Raw genomic sequence first — 16,459 nt, 5'->3', positions numbered from 1 at the left:
GAGCCAAAATAATGTCTCTGTTACAAAAACCGTCTGAAATCATCCATTTGCTATATAAAGTATCTTGTGCACCAATGGGGTGAGGACTTTATACGACTCTTTTATTTTTTTTAGTTTCTCCTCCTCGATACATAATGTACTATCATAATTCACAATCCAAATATACAACACAAATTTATTTTTGTTAGGTGACATCAAGTAAAATGAAATTTGTAATTTATTGATTTTCAAGAGAAATGTCATCACAAACATATTGGTACACATGACCTAATACAGCGGTATAACAAAAAAGTACAATCAAATTCTTTTAATTATTTAAAAGCTGTAATAAAAAATATCCTCAAATATTTTAAAATATTAAAAAATAGAACCATTCCATGTAATTTTTAAATCAGTTAAGACCCTGTACACTTTTTGATGATCTACTTTTTTACAATTACTTATCCAATCAACATGAGAAAATTCTTAAACACATCGAGGAAAACTCATAGAAGAAAAGTTTTGTTGTAAAAAAATTTCCAAACAAATTGAAATGTGTTTAGTTTTCGATACTTCTGGCAGAAATTTCTGCCTAAAGATAATTATAACAAAAAACGATGTATTGATGTAAAAGACCCATAATGATCGTCAAGGGTTAAAATATATATTCTTGGGAAACAAGCAAAGATAAAATTTCGCAGCTAAAGGGTTCTCAGAAAGGTTTGATTTAAAAAATCTAATACTTCGGCTGTCGGAATGCAGGGTTACGTGACTAAAGGGACTGTGTACTGTAAAGTGCACACTGTACAATGTACAGTCTGCAGGCCCACGTCTTTCCGAGAGTTTGTACTAGAGTCCTTTGATAGCGTTGTGCCTATAATAATTATGATATTCTGGCACGGGGGTGGTGTTCACTCCCTTTCGTGGGCGCCCTAGGCCCCTGAGGGGTTGGGGCGCGGTCGTATTTGCTCTATCGACCGCCGAGAATCCACGAAGTTCCTCGAAAGCTTCCGAATGCAAAGAGCGCTTCGCGGAGCTCTATCTCTTTCGCGTGCCTCTTTGTGAGTTCCTCTAGCGTTCCATCTCCTCCATCCATTTTCCTTCCCATTTCCTCCCAAGTTTCGCTTCTACTCTGTACTCCCTCTGGTCCCTTCCTTCTAAAAAAAGTAGTCACTTCTCGGTTATGTCAAGCATCAGACCAACACTGCGAAAGAATTTATTCTATAAATAAGATCATGCTTTCAGAATCAAAAATGCTGCATTTCTTTACCGGAAAACGCCATTTTGCTATAGATTAAAAAAATGTTTTCGAGGAAGCTAGTTATCATTTGAACCCAATTGAAACGGGAAATGATTAACGGTTCTGAGTCCAATCAACCTGATTTTATAACAGAAGAGAAATACCTTTTTTTCAACCGTTTTACCTATTTCCACGATTCAATCGATTTTTTAAATAATACTAAGATAAAGTACTTGAATCAAGTACTTATGTCGAAGTATAATTTTTAACAATTGTTATAAATTTTACTTCTCTTTGTTTAGACATAGGTGATCAAAATATAGCTCTATTTTCCACCCCGTGACATGTCCCCAAATACACATTCACATACATATAGTCAAAAACTAATGAACAGAATTTAGTGAATGAGTTTGTAGGAATTATTTGCATGAAGTTGAGAAATCTGAAAATTATGAACAAAAAGTATCCTGAAGTTTTATTTCCACTCGGTGACTCTCATATTTAAGGATAGAACTAGAAAAAAATTACTTGAAGAAATCTAAAAAAACATTAATTTTATTCCTGTGTTAATGTTCATACGTAAGTTAACCAAATTTTGGTAAATCCTTTACTTTTTAAAGGCAACTTTTAACCTAAGCGCTTTGAATTAAGCTAATTTACCATTTAATATTCTGAAAATACGTTCGCGTTGAAATTAATCGAAAAACGTTATAGATAAATATAATTTTCGTTTTTTTCCTATTGGTATTTTAGTTCTGTTTTGGATGTGAAATAATAAAAAATAAATGTTTCCAATTTTTTGGAGGTTCCATTACAAAAAAAGTCGTAGTCCACATTTTTCAACTTATTGGCAATGCCACAAATAATAGAAGAATGTAATATTTGCAGAACTAGTCTAGCCTTTCTTTATTTTTATTGTCAAGTACTTGTTGAACTCCTATGATGAGCATTGCAATTTTAAAGAATTTAATATTTAGTGTGTGTATTCTTTAGAAAATTTTAATATCTTAATACTTTTAAATTCTAAACTTAGGGGGGGGGGGGATTGAAGACTTTAATTTTTTCTCTGAAATAGGCATAGAAAAGCGAGAAAGCATGATTTTTGAATAAAACTCAATTTCGGTATGGCACCGATAAGCTTTCCTAGCTTCACTCAGAATAACGTTTGTTTGTCCCTATATGAAAGATAGAATCTGTTTGATTCAAAAAAAATTTTTTGAGTTAAACAATGGTTTGTTTAGTTACGTTTCTTAACATGCACAAATTATTTGTAATTTATTATTCTGTAGTGGGTACAAGAGTTTGAAACAGGTATAAATAGTAGGTATAAAGAGTAGGTATAAAGATTTTGTTAAAATTTTTTTCTAAATAATCAACTCTAAATAACCTATGGATGACCTCGCGGATGACCAAATAATTGTTTTTCAAAACATGCTCTTTTGAGATTCTTTCTATTTATTTAATTAATGTATATTGCCACAATTTTGGTTGTACTTCAAGTAAATAAAGAAAGTTGCACATGCTCGAAGTGAAAATTAAATGATTATTCTTGCTGGGAAATGTTCTATTATCCAGTAATAAATATTTCAAGAGTATTTTTTGCTTTATATAGCTTGGAGTTTATGCGAAAATAAACGTCTGCTTTGTGCCAGTTTGTTTAATTTTTTTTTATTATTTACGCTCTAAAGAGAATATAAAAGTATATGAGCATCATAGATTCAGCTTGACTACTTTTATCCTATCCGCAGTTTCCGTATGCCCCTGAGCATAAGTTGCGCTTGTTTCCAGTTATTACTTTATCTTTTTGTGGCATGCAATATCCCCACTCTAATACCAGAATCTTATTTTAAAAAGTGATCGTTTCGATAATATTTCAAGAAACTGTATTTTTATATGCATATGTGACTTTGCTATTTGACGATAACCGACATTGTATGCCGCAGGGAGATACAATTGGCTTATACTAATGAAGTCATTGATGAACAGTTTGGCAATCTCTCTGAGTAACTTTATCAAGTAATTACTAGATGCAATTAAACACAGCTGAAGAGTGGTTTGATGAATTCCCTGGTGCAAGTTTTGGATTCAAACGGAATGAAAAATAATCCATTTTAAGCCGCCTGAGTCCATGAAATCTAATCAGTCTCTGCGATTACTTTTAAATATGATCCTTGTATCCACATAATTCTAATTTAATTTTATGTCCCCGAAAATAACTCATTCGGGTTTGGACCCGAATAAGTTACTTTCAGTTTATTTTTGGAATTAAGAATGAATTCGAATTATAAGCAATATTATAACCTTTTTAATGTAAGTGAATCAAAACACCTACCAAAAAATATTCAATATGTTTCAGTCTGTCTGAATCCTGATTTTACGATGAAAACTTGTCCCGCGTTGGTAGTAAAATTTAATTTTCTTCCAAGCCGATGAATCCATCCTGGCAAAAAATTTTTTTTATTAAATCCGAATTAATCAACATCTTACGACAAAAATTCATTGCGTTCCAATCTGAATGAATCTGACCTATACTCCAAAATTCATTTCGATCCAATTTGACCTTTACCAAAAAATTAATTTAGAAGCTATCCGTTCTCTGTCAGTCTGAATGATTTTGTAAATAATCTAATAAATGCATTTGCGTTGAGTCATGACTTAAGATTTCAGTCTCTCCGTATACTGAAAACTCTCGATTTCTTAATTTTTTTATGTAACGATATTTCTTGAAAACCTATCAATCATTTTTGGTTGAAAACCTGTTTGGTTCTTCATTACTTAAAAGTATTTTATATTTTAAATTTGGACTTTTAATAATTAAGTTGAATTAAGTTTACAAAGAATCCCTTTAATATGAAAAATTATAGAAAATCTTATGCGTATTCAGAAATCTTTGTGCTTTTTAATACTTTGGCGTTGTCAAATAAAAACTTTTAAATTATCTGCTAAATTATTAAAAATATTATATGTTGTAGGTTGTGTGAAGATAAATTACAATTCTAAACGATTTTACGTGATTTTAGTGCGTTTCGTCGAAAATGGTTAGAATTTTCAAAAATAAAAAGTTAGATATAAAGAAGATTTACAATTTATATATATGTAGGATATCTACAAAATATATTTTATCATTAATTGGATATCCTTAAATACTAGAGTGCTACATGGGTTCAGTGCACAAAAATATTATATATTAATTCTGAAGTTAAGATATTATTTTTCATAAATTGTCAAAGATATTGTCCTTGTTTTTCATTTCTATTATTTTATATAATAGATACTATGAAAGACATAAATGGTGTATTAATATTAACATTATTTAAAATTTTTATTTAAAAATGGTGTAAGATAAGAAGAAAATTGTGTGCATATCGCTTGTATTTTTTTCTATTTTTTCCAAATAAGGATAAATCGAAAACTTTTTTTAGATTAGTACAAGCCCACTTGGAATGAAGTCCGAATGAAAGGGGGATCATGCGATATGAGAAGAATTCCTGACAAAATGTAAACTTTGTCTAGAATAATGTGAATCCATTTTTGAATGAATTCGAAATAACATTGATATTATGTGAAATAAGAAAGTGATGAAACAGAACAAAAATTTTATTAATATTTTTGCAAAGTCATTTGAAATTTGAAATGGTATCATACTTTTGATTCAGAATGGAAATATTTGATATGATTTTGATGTTTAAATTTGAATGATAAACTCTTTCAGAATATTGCGGTTTCATTCAGAATAGTTCCGAAATGATAGTGAACTTGTTTGAAATGAACTCTTCAGCACATGGAATGAAGAGTTGATACAAAATTATGTAGATAAGTGCGATAAAACTTTTAATTTACTACAGAATCATTATGAATGATTGATGATTAATGGCACAGTCATTTGGATTGACTTTGACAGATGAGCTGATTAGAAGCGAAACCATTCGGAATGAATTTGATTCTGGATGCGAATTCAATTTGAATGAAAATTTGGTTCATAATGATACGAAATCATAGGAATACAAATATCGAATTTAATCGACCTTATTTGGATTCACGCATAGTCAAACAGATTGAAACGGATTTAATTTCATTCCGAAAGTTCCATCAGGCTTATCTTAGGCTTACTACGTTCAAGACACACCAAGGCGAAACTCTGAAATATTTCTTGATGTTTAGCCACGTAATTGGGTTGCTTGTAAACTAGCGCCCTAGACACATTAAGATCGAGAGGTAAGAAAATTATTGGATGATCACTTCCCGTTTACCCATCTTCCGTCCAATACACCTTGATGGACTTAATCCTTAGATGACGAAGGAGAGTAAGTTCCCTTCACTTGCAGTCGTTACCGCTTAATCCTCGGCTGCACATCCTTGTGCTCGCCGGAAATTCTCACTCCTTGAATCAGCTTTTGACTCTAGAATACTTTTTGGGGTGTTTATTTCGCGGAAGAGTTAAAACGCAGCTCCATTTTTTTTTCTGTTTTGCCGAGTAAAAGTGTTTTACTTCTTTCTCTTATAAAATGCGCGGCATTTTAGTAAAAGTAAAAAAAAAAGTGTTGGTAAAGAAGCCAGAAGCTAATATTTCTCCAGAATGTCTTTTCGCTCGCGGTAAGTAAATGCTCCTTGCTCTTATTAAATCATACGCCACTCTCAACACTACTTTATATTATGAACCTAAATTAATCATGCAAAGTTTCTAAATATTGTGGTTATATTACTGATACATTTTCATTCAGCAATTCATTTAAATTTAATTAATTACACTTTATATGCGAATGGTGTTTTCTCCATTAGAGATATTATTGAATAGAAGTATATGCATGTCAAATTGTATAACTTTTCAATAGCTACTGATAGAAAATACGGCTTTGATAAAGAAAGGGTATGTTTTTCTTTCATTCAAGAATAAAAAAGGAATAAAATTCACCTTTTATGGGGATTGAACGTCAAAGAAGTTCTTTATATTTCCACGTCTTTAAAAGCACCCTTTTTACTTTAAAGCATTCCATTACAGTTTATTTGAAAGCGATATTAACGCTTTTTGCAGTTTTCTAAATTTAGAATAATTTCTACTTCACAGTAAACCACGGGATATGAAACCGTTGCATGTCATTCTGATTATCAACTTTTCGTCAAAATGATCCTATTGTACGGATCTGAAATTAATATCTACCCAATTTCATTCATGTCTGTATTGTGTCAGTTGTTATACTTCTTATTGAAAGCCGCAAGTTATTCCTGGCCGACAGAATATTTATAAACACGAAATATTTTTTAGAATTCTGAATTTCAACCCGGTATAAGGATTCCAATTTTCCTATAATAGGCTATATTTCTCTATGGCTCTGAAAGATTTACAACTTCCAAGGATCAACAGAAAAGGTTTTAGAAAACGTTAAATTTTCAACAAAATACATAAATTATAAACAAATATTCAAGTTTTTAGTTTAAAGACTTAATTTTTAACTCAAAAATGATATATTTTTAACCATATTCATTATGAATCTTTAGCTAAAATATTTAATATTACATTTGAGAAAATTAATTTTTAACAAAATAGAAACATTTTTAACTAAGGAATTAATCATCAACTAAAAAAGTTAACTTTTAACCAAGCAGTGTAACTTTGAAACAAGTAGTTCAATTTCATGCAAAAATGTGTTTTCAACGAAGAAGAGTAATTTTAAAAAACAGAATAATTGTCAGCCAAACAGCTGAATTTTCAACAAAAAGATTAATTTTTAAACAAAAAATGTAATACATCGTTGATATTGTAAGCAAACAATATTTTAAGTTTAAATAAAAAACATTGGACTTCAACCAAGAAAGTCAAATTTTAATAAAATTATTGAATATTAACAAATTTGAAACTAAAATGATAAATTTGCAACGAAGAAAATAAAAATGATGATTTGAAAAAATAATATTGGACCAAAAAAATTCAAATTTCTACGAAAAAGACGATTTTTCAACAAAAAACGAATGTGTGAAAAAATAATAAAATCTTCAATCAAAGAAATGAATTTTCAACTAAACTTATGAATATTATATTTTTAGTTTAATTTTAAACAAAGCAAAAAAAAGAAAGTTTAAGTTTGAAAATTAATTTTTTTCTTCTAAAAAGTATTTGCATAGTTTTAAATAGTTCTGATTTCCACATCTGGAAGATTTACAACTTTCGAGACCCAGCAAGGAATGTTTTAAAAAATTTGAAATTTTAGGACGGGAGAAAACTTCCAATTATCTTATATCGACTCTATGGCTCGAGAAATTATGTTTTACTACTTACAAATAGTGTTTTAGATTCAGATAATTTAAATATTCGTTGAAACACAATGGTTTTTCTTACAAAAATGTAGCAATTTTTTGATCAAATAAAGAATCCGAAATCTGTATAAAAACTTTGCACATTATTTTGAACCAATTCCAGCATCAAATTGATCCACTGCATTTACTGTGTAATGCTTTTAACTCGACCCTGTTTGAAGAAAATTCAACATTGTTTTTCCTTTAATGTATGTCTGTCTCTAATGGAAAACGTAATTTCAAAAAGTATCGCCTGGCTTTACTTGATTCTGAGATAGGCGAACTTAACGAGTATAAAATTACCTCTAAACTTATCAGCAACCAACGTAACCGTGGGTAATTAATCGAATCGTCGACTCCCATTAGCCATCGCTAATCATTTCTCTAATCCCTTCAGCTCGTGTCACTGCTTCCTCGCACGTCTCTATCGGTCTCCTGCTTTACCGCTTCTCTTGGTTTAAAGATAATAAATGTCGAGCATTTAGAAGGCGCGATTACAGGAGTTATTGGCGTACGGCGGATGGAGCCATCAGCTGAGTGATGCGAACACTTTAAGAAAAATGGGATTGCGTTTTAGAACAGGCTAACGTCCTTCTAATAAACTAATTTGCCGTACCTTATACTGGTATTAAATAGTCTGGGATACATTACTAGAACTATGATATTTAAGACTCCACTTAAAAGTCAGGACTCGAAAAAGAATTCCTGATCATTTCCTAGTTTTCTCGAAAGTCCACCCTAACCACAGAAAAATCAAGATCAATGAAAGAGTGACATTCGAAATTGGAAAAATAGATCCTGAAAGAATTCCGATTTTGTTTTCGCATTGCAGATACATTGTTCCGTAAGTAACTTATCCGCTCCTCGAGTGTTATTTCACTCGACCTGATAAACTGAGAATCTCGTTTAAAGAGCAGAAACTGTACTTGAAGTAGAAAGCCCATTTAGCCGCCTTATCGGTAAAGCTGGATAATTTGATCACGATGGCCGAATCGTTGACAATAATTAGTTCGAGCAAATAAGGATATACGTTATTGAATTTCGGCCGAGGCAAAGCTTCCTCTATATTGCTTTATTGGCAACGAATCTTACATCCGTCGACTCAGGCGTCGGCGTCGCTTCGTCGGAACGACTATATGCCCCCTCCACTCGCCCTGACCTTACTCTAGCGAGTCAGAAATGCTGCGTCTGAAAAATCTTTCAAGTCGAATTAGCGATTTTGTAATCCTTTTGCAAAGTACATCCGATACATATTAGCCCAAGCAAATTTGGAAGGTAGATTGAAAGTGGACAATTGGAATTTCCTTACATCTTTCAGAAGACATCCATATACTACGCAGAAAAAAACTGGGGGTTCACTAAAGTTGCGGCTTAAATAAAACTTGGTATTTTTTAGAACTTGATCTCCAATAGAACTTTGTGGAGACCTAAAAGGATTCCTTTGGAGCACATTTCAATAAAACGACATGCAAGCGCATTCACAAACCAACCGCTTACAAAGTGGTGTTGATAAGTTACAGATTTACAAAATCTGTCGACGTTATACATAACCTGCAAATTATATTTATCAAGTCATTATTATTATTCTGATTGCTATAATATTTTGTACTTTAATTCTCTTCACTTTCATAGTTAACAATTCACACACTTTCCCCAATTTACTTATTTTCCGCTTTTTAAAAGAATTCTTTTTTCTCATTTTTTCAATACTTCCTTTTTTTTGGTTTCCGGTTAAAAAATCATATTCTTGGTTAAAAATTTATATTTGTGATTGAAAATTGATCTTTTCTTGTTGAAAATTCAATTATTTGCTTGAAAATCCTTCGTTTTTAGTAGAAAATGAATCTGTTTGGTAAAAATTCATCCTTTTTTTTAAATACAATAATTTCAACAAATATTAAGCTTCTTGGTTTAAAGTTAAATTTTGTGTTGCAGATTCATATTTTTGATTAAAAATGAAATTATTATTTTGTTGAAAATTAATCTGTTACGCTGAGTACTGCACTATTTTGTAGAAAATTAATTTTTGTTATTGAAAAATAAAATAGGCGGATTGAAAATTCATTTTTTTTTTGTAGATAATTCCTCTTTATGGCTTCAGAGTTCAAAAATTTGGCTAAAATGTACGTATTTTATTGAAACTTTATCATTTTGGGTAAAAAATTAATACTGTCAGTTAAAATGCATCCTTTGGTTGAGGCTTCAACTGTTTTCTTTAAAATTCGTCATTTTTAATTGAATTTAACTTGTTAAAAATTAGTTTTTTTTTATTGATACTTAATTATTTGAATTTAAAAAAAATTTAATTTACCGATTCCATTTTTGTTGAAAAGTTATCTTTTTTTGGTTGAAAACTTGTTGTTCTCAGTCAAAAATTTAACTATTTGGTTTAAAATTCATCTTTCTTTAACTTTCTTATTAAAAAATAAGTTTTTCGTGCTTAAAAGTTAACTGTGTTATTAAACATTCGACTTTTTAACTTGAAAATTTAGTTCTATTGTTGAAAATTCATCTATTTGGTTAATGATTTAACTATTCTGTTTAAACTTTGCCCTTTTCGTTGAATTCAACTGATTAAATATTCATGCTTTATGATTGAAAATGAATGTTTGAAACTGTATTTTTTAAGAAAATTTACCTTTTGATAGAAAATTAATTTTCTTGGTTAAAAATTCATGCTTACATGTTAAAAATAAAGTTGTCTGACTAAAATTTCAACTATTTTGTTGATAGTTAAATTATTTGTTGGAAATTCAATTGTTTTGTTAAGGACGTCTGTTTTGTTCGAAAATAATAATTTTGTTTCATCGAAAACTCATCCTTTTGGACTGAAATTGCAACTGTTTTTGTTTTAATTTAAATCAATTTTGTTTGCAAATTCTACAATTTGCTTTTTTAATGCATGTTTGTAGATTAAAAGTCATCTTTTTTTGGTTTAGAATTTGTGAAAAATGCAAAGTAAATGGAGGACACCTTTCGAAGAACTTGAATAATTCCTACCGTATAAATTTTTCACCATCAGTGACTCAGTTTCTAAGATTTTACTGAAGGACGAGTTAAGATCTACTGACATTTCCGAGAATTTTCATTGATTGAAATCTTGAATCTTAATTCGCTGATTCTCAGGAAATTTTATCAGATAGCTACAAATTTATAAATGTTGATAGAGATAATTTATTGATACAATATAAGAAAACTGGCGTCTTTACACTTTTCCTACTGCTTTTTGTTTCCACTGCAAAATTATATTTAGAGAGAAAGTTTACAATTATTTTATTATCTATCTCACCACAAATATATTTTTTTCATGCGTTCCTATCTAGAACTGACCTCTCTTTTTTCGTTAACCATACGAACGACTGGGAAAAGGCAGTTTAATATTTTTCTTTCACGTTCCGGGACTATCTCGCTGTTCCTCGCTTGGTGAAAGTAAATAAAAAAAAGAACCACCCGGAAATAACGAGTAGATCCCATCGCTCTTGCGGCTTTAATTCGGCATGATTTTAGCTCCTCATGGACCGTTATATGTGCAGGCATACACTTTATCATTCACAGATATTTTTCTAACAGTCTATGTTTTTTTCTTTGTAAGTGATACGCATGGTAACATAAAAAAGCATTTCTAATTTAACGGATTTATATTGAGTGAGTTATATAGATGTGGAGCAAATATTGTGATAAACCAAATATTTTATGGAGTTGTATTGATCTCTAGTTTAATATTACTTTTTCGTTTGATGGTCTTGCTTCCGGAAAATGTACTTTGAAACGTAACCAAGTATATTTGAACAGCCATATTTAGATGTACCTCTGAGAATTCAAATATATATTCCTTTCAATTTTCGATACAGCGTGCCTTCTATAAAAGAATTTTTAACATTCGTTTCGTTTTCTCGGATATCACAGTTTTAAGCACAAAAAAGAAAGGAACAACAACGTTATGAGAAAATTCTTACGGAATTTTTCAACTGTAATATGCGTCTAGTTGTTTTATAAATGTAATTTTGATATTTTCTAGGTCTGAATACTAAAACAAGTGCTTGGGGATTGTTAGTCATATAATTATGATTTAGTATTTCTATCTGAGTTATTAAAAAATATATTTTGCCCTCAAATAGACGTATTTGTATATTGATCTATAGAGATAAAGGCTACGCGAATAAGGGAAATATCACTATATAGTGGATAATGCAACCTACATTAGATAATAATTAATTAAGAGCACAAATAGAAGAAAAATAATTCATTTCAATTTTAATTTATGCACAATATTAATATGGTTAAGTTAGTATGTTTGGTTTAGGACCTGAATTATCCAAAGAAACAGCCATGCAGAGTATGGAACCTACAAAAACTTCTATTGAGAACGAATGATTTGATGCTACTGGGTTCTACACTGTATTATGACAGCCATTTCAGTATGGCTGGATCAGTTGTTTCTTTCAGTGCAATTGATTTTTCTCTGAAATTCTGCCAAAAGCGTTTCCCAAGTTAGACGTTTATCCATTTTGAAGCTCCAAAATTCAGAACAAGCACATCAGGTTACTCTGCATGTCATATTTACGCCCGTCGCGTCGTATGCAGTGAGAGAGAAATGGAATGTTGCGAGTAACCTAGGGGGTGGAACAGAGACAGATGAAAAGTACAGAGAATACTTAACTAGCAAACTCAACAAAAGTTGAAACAGTTGCTAATGAGCAGTACACATCCAGACGATTGTGCGCATTTTCTTGGGTCACCTCAACTTCACTTCCGATCATTAGAAAGTGCGTATAGCATTTAGGAAATAGTGCCACTTTACGATCCTCTGCAGTTCAAACAGTCTGCGGATGTAGATTGTTGAGATGCAGATTAGACGAAATTTTCATGCAGAATGTATAACGAGGTGATGCTGCAGAAGCTTGACAAGAATAATCTAGTACAATAGTAAGCAATGTTCACCTCAACTGTCTCGAAATCGTAAATAAGAGAAGCGACTTGAGAATTACTGGTTTTCGATCGAATTAGCCACGTGACTAGACCTTAGAAAATGGAACAGCGATTACCAAGTGCTGAACTGTCTTGAGGCTGCTGACTCGTCTTTTCTAACGATTTCTTCAAGCATGCTCTGTGAGAGAATAATTTTGCAATCAGGAAAGAATTGCACTCCAATCACAGTAAATGCCAGTTGATCAATAATTTGATCCCGAAATTGGATCAAAATAATGTGCAATGCTTTTATATAGATTTTGTATTTTTGGCCTGATCAGAATGATCCGATTCTGAAGATGAATTGCCTGTCATGAATTTTGATGGTTAGCAACTATCGAGTGTCAGTTGCTATGCCACATCCAAGTCATGAACGTCTACAATATGCACATTGAAATCTGAGCTTTCGAACAAATTTTCTTCATTTTCAGGGTTTCGTAGCCGCAGGCATAAATCCTTATTATAGTTCCGGTCGGGTGTCCGTACGTTTTATTATTACAGGAGGGGAGTGAGTGGAAGTAGGAGAAGCGAGGCGAACTTAGGGGGGAGAAGTAGGGAAAGTAAAGGGAGAGTAATTAAAGAGATATATGAGGAAATTATTGGAAGTGAGGAACGCCAGTGAGAGGAATGGAGGGGACCGATAGTTGGGTACTGGTGGTGAGTAGGGGCGGGTAAGTGAGGAGAGGGGAAAGCAGTGTGGAGCAAAAGGTTTTAAAAGGAAGGGGGGGGGGGGGGGGGGGGTAGTGGTTGAGTAGGGAAATAGGTGAGCGTAGGCGATTTTGAGAGTAAAGATATGAGAGAGAGAAAATTGAACGGCTAAATTAACGTTTTAATAGGCTACAAAACAAGTTTAGGCGTAAAAGTGCCTTCTTTGAATAATTTTTTAAAAGGGAAAATGATTAAGTTTCGATGAATATTTGAACTAGGAAAAACGAGTGAAAATTGGAGAAAAACTTTTGAATTATATAAGCCATTTATCCTATATTTAATACTTTCTTAACGCGTTGCAATTTTATTCAGATGGAACGCTTCTGTGATAGTGAAAGCAATTTAATCTTTTAAAACATGACGATCTGTCAGCGTAAAAAATTTTCAGTGCCATTTCAGAAACACATTTTTCCATTTTTTAATTAAAAAACAGCAAGTTAGTGGTCAGAAGCAGAGTTCTAGACTTTCTTTTTTAATATTCTTACTCATAAAAAAATACTACAGAACTTTTGCTTTAATACCCAGTTGCTTTTTCCCATTATTTAGTTTGTATGCATATCCACTTCGCACTGGTTTCACCTACATACATCTAAAGAAACACTTTTTGAAGTTAAAAAAAATCCTGAGCCATAGAGATTTATAGACCTGTATAAGAAAATTGGAATTTTTGTCGTACCTTGAAATTTAAAATTTTCTAAAACATTCCTTGTCGGTCCTCGAAAGTTTTAAATCTTTCATAAGTCGATGCTGGAACTAGGTAAATCTACAGAAAAACTGTTTGAAATTAAAAAAATTAATTTTCAAAATTAATTGTTGGTTTTTTTTTGGAAATTAATTTTTTAACTGAAAATTTCAATATTCTATTTTTTGTCGAAAATATATCAGTTTTAGCTACATTTAACTGATTCTTATTTAGAATTAAAATCTTTTAGTTGAAAATCAATTTTTTTACCTGAAAATTAAACTATTCAATTTTTGATTAAAAATATATCTTAATTTAATTGATTTAAAATTCATGTACTTTGTTGAAGATTTTTCTTTTTTGGTAATGATGAATATTCTTAGTTAAAAAATTAATTTTTTTTTGTAAACAATTTAGACACTTGGTTACAAGTTGAACTCTTTTCTTGAAAGTTGACGTTTTCGTCTGAAGATTCATATTTTTATTTTAAAAATTATCTCTTTGGTTGAAAATTGAACTATTTTATTCGAAATTCGTTATTTTTCATTTGAAAATTAATTTTTTAAACTGAGAATTGAACTACTTCATTTTTGGTATAAAATTGGTATTTTTCCGTTAAAACTTTTAACGATTTGTTTTAAATTCATGTATTCTGTTAAAAATAAAACGTTTTCAAAAACATTTTCTGTTGGTCCTAGGAAGTTGTGAGTCTTCCAGAAGTGGGATTGGGAACTATGTGAATCTCAAGAAATACGTTTAGAAACAAAAGAATTAATTTCCAGGATTAAATATTCGTTTTTTTATGGTTTGAAAATTTATCTTAATATTAAAGATGGAAGATGCAACATTTTCATTTGAAAATCTATATCTTTTATTGAGATATTTTGTTTGAAAATTCGACTGCTTGTTTGATAGTTTAACTATTTTGCTAAAAATTACTATTTTTTTTGGTTGAAGATTTCTCATATTTTGTTGAAAATTTCTTGTTTTTAAATGAAAATTCAAATATTTGGTTGAAGATTCATGTATCCATAAAAGTAGATCATTTTGATTTGAATTTAAAAATCAGAATGATAACAAACGTTTTGGTATCCTGTAGTTCACTGGGTATGCAAATAATGAGATCGGACCTTTCAAAATGAAGCCATTAATTACTCATGTGTCATTCGGATGCTTCGAAAATCAGATTCTAAATACAGTGAAACCCTTTAATAGCCCTCCCTTTTATAGCCCTTCCGATAATTGATGCCGCGTCGCAAGTAAGTGTAACAGGAGCTGCGCGGGGTGCGCGGGCTCTGCGGTTGTCACTCAGGCGAGCACTCAAGCGTGAAAAACAAAAGCGAAGCGGGCCATAATAAGTTAGTTCCCACCCACCGTCAACCCCAAAATCGGCCCTATTGAAGAGTTTCACTATATTTCTGACACTTGGTAATCGCACATGCATATTATGATATGAATCCTATGATTATATTAAATCATAATAGATTTTTGGTTAATGAAATATTCCGAAGCAAGATTAACATAATAATTAGGCAAGATAAATGGATTATTATGTTTTGTTGGGCGTGTGCGAATTGGAGTTGTGTGAGCGGTTAAGTTATTGTATTAAAGCACAGCATAGCATAGCACATGTATCTGTATTGGATTTGATTATAGACTACCTTATTCAACTAAGCCGCTGTACAGAGCATCTGAAACCTGCATTTGCACCGCAGCATTTCAAGATCACACTGCCTGTGTACACATACGTATGTTATCAGTGTGAGAGGGCGAATCTAGGGAACAGCATCAATAATGAAGCCTGCTCTGGGAGTCTCTCCTTAATTTATGCACATGTACTGGACATTTAATCCAGCATCATCCGATTAAAGCTCATTGAAATTTAGGTTCCTGTGACCCCTTCGACATGTGCTGCCAGAGCATGAACAAATTCTATAAGTCTCTTGTCCAATAGAAATATATTTCAAATCCGCTAGTTGCACCTTTCCACACGGAGAAAAATGGAAGGTCTGTTTAGCAATATAAACGTGCAAACAGACCATATTGCAGGGTCGACTATAGGACAGCTCTTGAATATGACTAAAGCGACTATCTCTATAATGTAAAAATAAGAGGTCCAAATCGACAATCTCAGAAAGCCGACTCGATTTCCTCAGACCGTAGCCTCGGTCATCTCAAGCTGGCTGACCCGATCATTGTGAAGGGTCGACCGGTTTGGAAATCTCGGATGGTCGATTTGATTTGATCAGACATTCGACTGGATCGTATTTAATGGTTGATTCGATTACCTTAGATATTTTACGTAGTCATTTCGGATGGGCGATTCGATGTCTTATCAATTAATTTAGAGTAGGACTTCCAATAATAATCATTAATTAAAAAATTACTATTGCGTATAAAAATCGTTAAAAATGTAATTAATAAAAAATAATTATTTATGAATTTAATGTTAACGCTTTTTCTACGAATTAGTAGTTTTTTCACTGATAATTGGTATAGAATGAAATCTATTCATAAATTGATCAAAGTCATCGTACTATTCAATTAGTACAAATTCATACGAATTCCGATATAGAGTATAAAATATTCAC

General features: G+C 31.5%; 1 protein-coding gene across 1 annotated transcript in view; it reads left to right on the top strand.

Annotated features, from left to right (window-relative positions):
- LOC117181595 (protein turtle) overlaps positions 1-16,459 on the top strand; it is a 253,226-nt gene that overhangs the window by 84,091 nt on the left and 152,676 nt on the right. The gene's annotated exons all lie outside the window — the stretch shown is intronic.

This window comes from Belonocnema kinseyi, chromosome 10, assembly GCF_010883055.1.
Source record: "Belonocnema kinseyi isolate 2016_QV_RU_SX_M_011 chromosome 10, B_treatae_v1, whole genome shotgun sequence".
Classification (NCBI taxonomy): Eukaryota; Metazoa; Arthropoda; class Insecta; order Hymenoptera; family Cynipidae; genus Belonocnema; species Belonocnema kinseyi.
The sequence above is the reverse complement of the archived record's forward strand: the minus strand, read 5'-3'. Positions and strand labels throughout refer to the sequence as shown.